Source organism: Urocitellus parryii, unplaced genomic scaffold (assembly GCF_045843805.1).
Source record: "Urocitellus parryii isolate mUroPar1 unplaced genomic scaffold, mUroPar1.hap1 Scaffold_182, whole genome shotgun sequence".
NCBI classification, from domain to species: domain Eukaryota; kingdom Metazoa; phylum Chordata; class Mammalia; order Rodentia; family Sciuridae; genus Urocitellus; species Urocitellus parryii.
This window is the reverse complement of record NW_027552263.1, coordinates 104813-111235: the sequence shown is the minus strand read 5'-3', so window position 1 is coordinate 111235 and position 6423 is coordinate 104813. Positions and strand designations below refer to the sequence as shown.

The window sequence follows — 6423 nt, the reverse complement described above, 5'->3', positions numbered from 1 at the left end:
GCAGAGGAGAAGCACGGAGGAGGCTCAGCCACCACGGGACATTTGACTGGGCTCTGCCACCTAAGAGTCAGCCTGGCTGTGGGCCTGCTGCTCTGAGCCTGCGGCGGCGGCGAGAGCGAGAAGCCTAGAGCTTGCAGCACAGACGCAAGCAGCGGCCCCCGCGACAGCGGTGAAGACAAGCATGGCCTCCTCAGCAGCGGGTGCGCAGTGCATGGAGGCAAGCAGGAGGACTCTGGGCAGCAGCTGGCCAGGCCTCCACCATAAACCGGTGCCCCATTCACGGAGGCCCCGTCTGACTCTGAAATGAGTCGAAGTTTGTGACACACATTTCCGCCTTGGCCTTGGTGCTGTTGTGTGCCCCGGAGGTGGGGTGACTCTGTGAGGAACAGGAAAAGATATAAGAAAAACAATAGATGGTTTAAAAAAAAGTGATGGAAAATTTTTGAATCCAGAGTTAAATTCACAGATTTGCAGAAAATGAGTGATGCTGCAGGTGATATTGTTGAAATTAAATGTGACTTTGAGTTTAAAGCCAAACAACAAATTGCTCAAAAACCTCATTCCAAACAAAAACTTCAAATATTTTTGAAGCAAATTTTGCAAATGAAGTAAAATCTGAGGATTTGCTTGCTGATAGGAAACTGTGGGCTCAACTTGAAGAACTAGAGAGGCAAGAGGAATTGCTGGGTGAATTTGATAGTAAGCCGGATACTGTGACTGCAAATAGAGAAGACACAGCCTCTTCTGAAGTGGAGAAGGAAGATCAAAACAAAAATGTGAATGTGATACATGAAGAAAGAAACTCCCTTACCCCCAGTAGTTATCATTAGGATGTTACACATTCAGAACAATCCAATGGACAAGAGTCAGTTGAACTTTTCAGTAAATGGTTCAAGTTTTTGTCAGAGTAATGAAGAAGATGATGAAGACAACAGTCATGATGGTGATAATGAAAATGACCATAATGCTTCAAGGATTGGAGATAATTCTGTACCAAAAAATATATTTTCCTTATATTGTTGAACCTAAGAGGGTTTGAATAAATACTGGAAAAAATACCACTTTAAATTCAGTGAAAAGAAAGAAGAAGTCAAACTTAAAGAACAACTCTGGAAGAGTGGTCATTATGCTCAAGAGCTGCCTACAATCAGGACTCCTGCTGACATTTACAGAGTCTTTCTTAATGTTGTGAATGGAGAATATGTTCCTTGTAAATCTATTATGAAGTCTCAAAGCAGAGAAAGTAGTGTTTATAGTGATATCAGTGAAAGTAGTGATGCTGCATTTGTTGAAAAGAGGGAGTTTTGAGGAGTATTAGCTGTGAAGGAGTCAATTGCAGTGACACCAGTGAAAGCATTTTAGAAGAAGAACCACAACAAGAAAATCATCAAGATAAACTGCTGAGAGGCATAGCCTAGTCAGAATGACGCATGGCATTTTTGCCAGAATGGAGGGGTTGAGAGGTGATGCCAGCAAGCCATTGAGATGAAGATGGTTTATGTTAAGCTGTGTATTCAATTGTATATTAGACCCCTGCTGTCAGCCTCAGGGTCTGGGGCTGCTTTGGAGTTCTCCCGGGATTCCTGGGGAGTTCTCATTGGTTGGGTAGTGCTGGAGGAGGGATTTCCAATTGGTGAGTAGTGTGTCCCTGGGGAAGGCTGCATGGGTGGTGTTCTGGAGAGTTTGGAAATAAAGTTTGTTCCTGCTTGAGTGGCTCATTTGTGCCAAGCCAGACTGCGGCAATAAACTTTTGCCATTATCAGGAGCACCTGAGGCTTTTTCTGGAACTGTAATAGAAAAAGAATTTTTATCCTCTTTAACACTACACCCAGTCATTGCTCATCCTGTACTACTAACCATTCTGGAACAAAAAGAATTTCTGTCAGAAGTATCAGAAGAAACTGCCAAAAGGGTTTCAAAGTTCAAAGCTGCCATATTTCAATAGAAAAACTAGGAAATGGGAGTTTACATCCTAAAACCTAGTTGTGAATTTTTAGAATGTATAAGCAAAATATGTTACATGTAATTTGAAATAAGGTGTTTTGAATTAGTTTGGTAGCAAGCTGTCTTATTCTTATCAGTGATATTACAAAAATCAAAGTAAATGTTGGAATACAGTAATATTCAGCTTGTATTTTTAATTCTCTTACTACTAAGTTGGCCTTACAATTTTGATTTTTTTTCAAAGAACACAGTTTGTACCCATTGCTTTTGTGTTTTAAACTAAATACAAGCAGTTTTGCACCAGCTATGATATTGTGTGTACCATATGGACCATTTAAAAGAATATTTTAAGATATCAAATGCTTCAACAATTATATTACTTGCTTTTGCATTTTAAAGGCACTTTAAAAAAATCTACTTTCCTCATAGGTTTTGTAAGCTAGGTGGCATTTTAAAAGAAAGAAAGAAAAACAAACAAACAAATACATCAAAACCTCTTTCCTTTGAATGTCATACTGTAATCTTTCAGACAGAAAGCTACACGTACCCCTTGGGAAAGTTTCTTTGACTGGAAGAATGATATTTTGTAAAGCATTTCTTTTCAATTAAAAATTTTATGAAACTTTGTAAAATGTTGCAAACTTTATAATTTAGAACTGAATATGGAAATGTCTTTGATTCATATGTGTATATAACACACAACAGATTCTTGAATTCTTGCAATTCCATAGGAACTACTTCTCCCTCTTCTATATAATTTTCACTGGAATTACCTTTGGGAGAAAAGAAAAGTTTGTTTAGATGTTTTAAAAAAATGAATGAATTAATTTTTCAAATAAAATTTTTCTTAGGTTTTAATCTTTCCAACATATTCATTCTTTAGGCCTTCTTTATGACTACTAAATAACCATATAACATAGTTACTTTGTTACTTTGTAGTAAAATTTCTTAAAGAGAAATTTAGTCTAACATTGAAAATTATACTGCAAGTGTTAATAATTAGCTTGATGTATGCTAAAATGTAGGTTTTAAGAAGCATTCTGCATTAGTAATAAAACAAGCCATCAATGCCAGTTCACCTTCTATTCATGGCTAAATATTTAAAGGTTATTTATAGCTTCTTTAATGAATTCTTGCTTAACCAAGGTGAAATCATGTCCTAGAAAAGTAGAAGCTATTTGTAACTAGTACAGCACAACTGTAAAAAGTTTTATGAATAAATATTTTAATGATAAAGGGGTTAGCTTGAATCCCAAGTAATTAAAGGATAAATTAGAAAAGAGAACTGATTTTGAAAGATCAACTAAAAATGTAGAAAATTTGTCCTATATTCAGTTCTGATCAGCTGTATATTTTGTAGATAAAAACAGTTTTTGTTTCAGTTAACCCTGCTCCTAAACCAAATAGTGCAAACCACTCACAAAGGAGCTCTCCCTTTCCTTCCCAATTGCTTTTTAAGTGATCCCCACTCCCAAAGCCAAACATGTTAGAAGAAGAACCTTAAACCTGTTTGGTCTTATAGCATCCAGTCTGAATTTTTTGTCTTCATTTGCCACATATTTAGTGTATAGAAATGCAGAAGCTGTAGTCCATTTGTGGTTCACCCTATTCTACAGAACCCAGAATGAGAAAGCAAGCTGAGTAAAAAGCGATTACTCATTCTATTTTCCTATCTCCATATTTTTTTACTTTAAAATTCCATGGCAGCAATAGTATAAAGTAAGTAGTATTAAAAAAACAATGCATGTCTAAGTGACTAACAGTGGTATACCAGATGCCTTGAGTAACTTTGGTGCCTGAAACAGCTTAGTGAAAGACAAAAGCAGAGCTGAAGTGTACAAAAACAAACATGAAATAGAAAGTGCAGATTGGTACTACCAAGCCCCGCCTGTTCCATTGCAGTTACATGGCAGAAAAAAAGACTGAGCTCAGAAAAAGAAAAACTCAGAGCCACAAGTTTGTGGTATGTTTTTAAGTACTTAGCAGAACTAGTTATAGGACATCATTTTCATGCCTAACCTCCTTGCCACTGACTCATGCACAAAATCCTACCCCCATGTTGGACCTCAAATTACTGGCAATCTAATATGAAACTACCAGATTGGTGATGTTGTAAGGCACAGCTGAGTTAACCCATCACGTCATATAAAAGTGCATTAGTATTCATAAGCTGCAAATTAAATTGCTCTAAAAATAAGCTATCATTTTTAACACTTCCCAAAATGCTTGAGAAGGAAGGGGAGCGGGGTTTATTGCAGAGAGATGGAAGTGGGTTGGGTGGGGGGAGTGTAATAAAAAAGTGTGTAGGGGGAAATTAGTGTTTTCATAAAATCATGTACAAAAGAAACAGAAAGGCCTACAAAGAAACACTGCTCTTAGGGAATTATTTCCCACTCTCAGGTACTATGGAAGGACTAACTTCAAGGTCCTTAGACAAGTGACCAAATCTAAACAATAATGCTTTTACAAAGGAAGTACTTTCTGGGAAGACAGCTAAATCTTTTACAGAAGAACATGAGAAAGCTTCAGAAACTAGGATCCTTAAGGTGTGAAGCAGGAGCCCCTCCCCTCCCAACTGCAGCCCTGGGCCTGCCCCACTTTGAGAAGTCCTGTGAAACAGTTTTGCAGATGTGGGTTGGTTTTGCTGGAACCAAGCATTAACAAGTGTCCCTAGAGTGCTGGAGGTTGGGGGACACCTCCTAGCTGAAATAGCAATGCACATGGAGAGGTGAACAGTGCTTTTCCTCTGGGAAATTCTCAGGGTGGCAATACTATTACAGAGCTTCTAAAGGCTGAGAAGTTAGGCTAAAGAAGGGCATAAGGGTGGGGGTGGGAGGGTTGTTAGACAGGGGATAGAGCTGTAGCACAAGGACCAAAGTTCCAGGACAGAGACATAAATATGCTGCACCACAGAGCATGCCTGGCAGGCAAAGGCAGGTCTCAAAATCTCCACTAACACCACAGCACCTTAGCTTTGGGCAACCTCTTAAGCCTGAGCACATGAGCTTTGTCCCTCTTGGACCTTCTAAAAGTTCTGTTTCCCTCTTGCTGCAGAAGTGGTAGCCTTAAAGGGTACTCAGCCTCCACACCCACTGCCTCCCTCCCCGCCCACCCACACCTTGGTTTCCTCCTGGGCTCCCGAGTGGCAGCCTCCTCAGAGTGTGCCATCCCAGGTAAGATGCATTTGCAAAGTTCAGAGGCTGGGAGTGGGCAGCAACTTTCTGCCCAGCCAAGTGGGTCCAGGGTACCAGCGCGGCCCCTGGCTGAGCTTGGGGTGTCAGGGTAGTGGAAGAGATCCATGATCTACTTCCAGAGCATCCAGCGCCTGTGCTGCCACTGCAGGACGGCAGGTCCTGCCTCCTCCTCCCCACACAGTTCCAGACACAAATATAGGGCCTAGGTCTTTCCCCATCCTGAACCCAGTAGGGGACTCTCCACAATCCTGGCTGCAGAAAGGCGCTCTTCCGGGAAAGGCGCACCCAGTCTCCTTGCCCTAATGGCTCCCACCATGCAGCCCGCCTGCCTGGCCGCCCTTGGTTGCTGCCCCACAACCTGTGCTCCTCCAGAGGCTTCAGACAGAGAGGCAGGGAAGTGAACACCTGGGAGCCTACTCCCCACGTCACCTGCATTTGCATTTCTTACAAAATGTACTGCAAGTTTCCCTGTTGGAACCCTTTAGAATCCCAGCGCATGATCACCAGGAGATTTAAAGTGGGACTCTACTCCGCTTATCCCCTGTGGGACCCAGACGCAGGGTTTGACAATGATTTCTAAAGGAGATTTAAATGATATATTATAGAGGGCCTGGGCTTATCTTCTCTGCCTGGGGTTCCCTTCAGGCATAAGCCCTGCTCAAGTATTCCCAGTGGTAGGATGTGTCAGAAGCAGAGAGAGGGACTGAGTTATAATACTTGGGCACCAAGAGCTACACAGGGGAGGAAGGATGGGACTGATGGGCCTGCGAGGGAGGGGGCCTCTCTTACATTGGTAAAGGTGATCCCGGTGGCGACTATTGTGCGAGCTAATCAGAAAATGTAGCGCAATGTCCCCGAACCTGCAGCATAAATACAGGAGAGCTTGCCGCTTTAGCTCCTGCCAACCTTGGACACAACCTAAACCATAGCCCTTCAATATTTGACCAAGCATAGGCGACCAAATACATTTGAGAAAAAAGAAGTTTCCTCTGCCCTCCTTGTGATGAATTGTGTCACAGCTGATAATGGTCTTTGGTTCACAGATGTGGTTCCAGCTGCTACTTGTTTATACATGCAGTACCTCTATATGCATCACTGTCCTGATTCCTTGTATGTATCCCTGCCTTCCTGCAGTGCAGAACTGCAGATATAGCTCGATTAGCAACAGACAGGTTATTATGAGAAAAAACATAACATAATGCATATTTTATTTACAAGTTGGGTTCTTGTTTTTATTAAGACTCTTTCCACTAAGACACTGCAGCATATGCATTCCTCTGCTGAA

At 41.4% G+C, this 6423-nt stretch overlaps 1 pseudogene; it reads left to right on the top strand.

Moving 5' to 3' along the window:
* The first annotated feature begins 397 nt into the window (after positions 1-397).
* LOC144251738 (unconventional prefoldin RPB5 interactor 1 pseudogene) lies at positions 398-1945 on the top strand (annotated as a pseudogene).
* The last annotated feature ends 4478 nt before the right edge of the window (positions 1946-6423 follow it).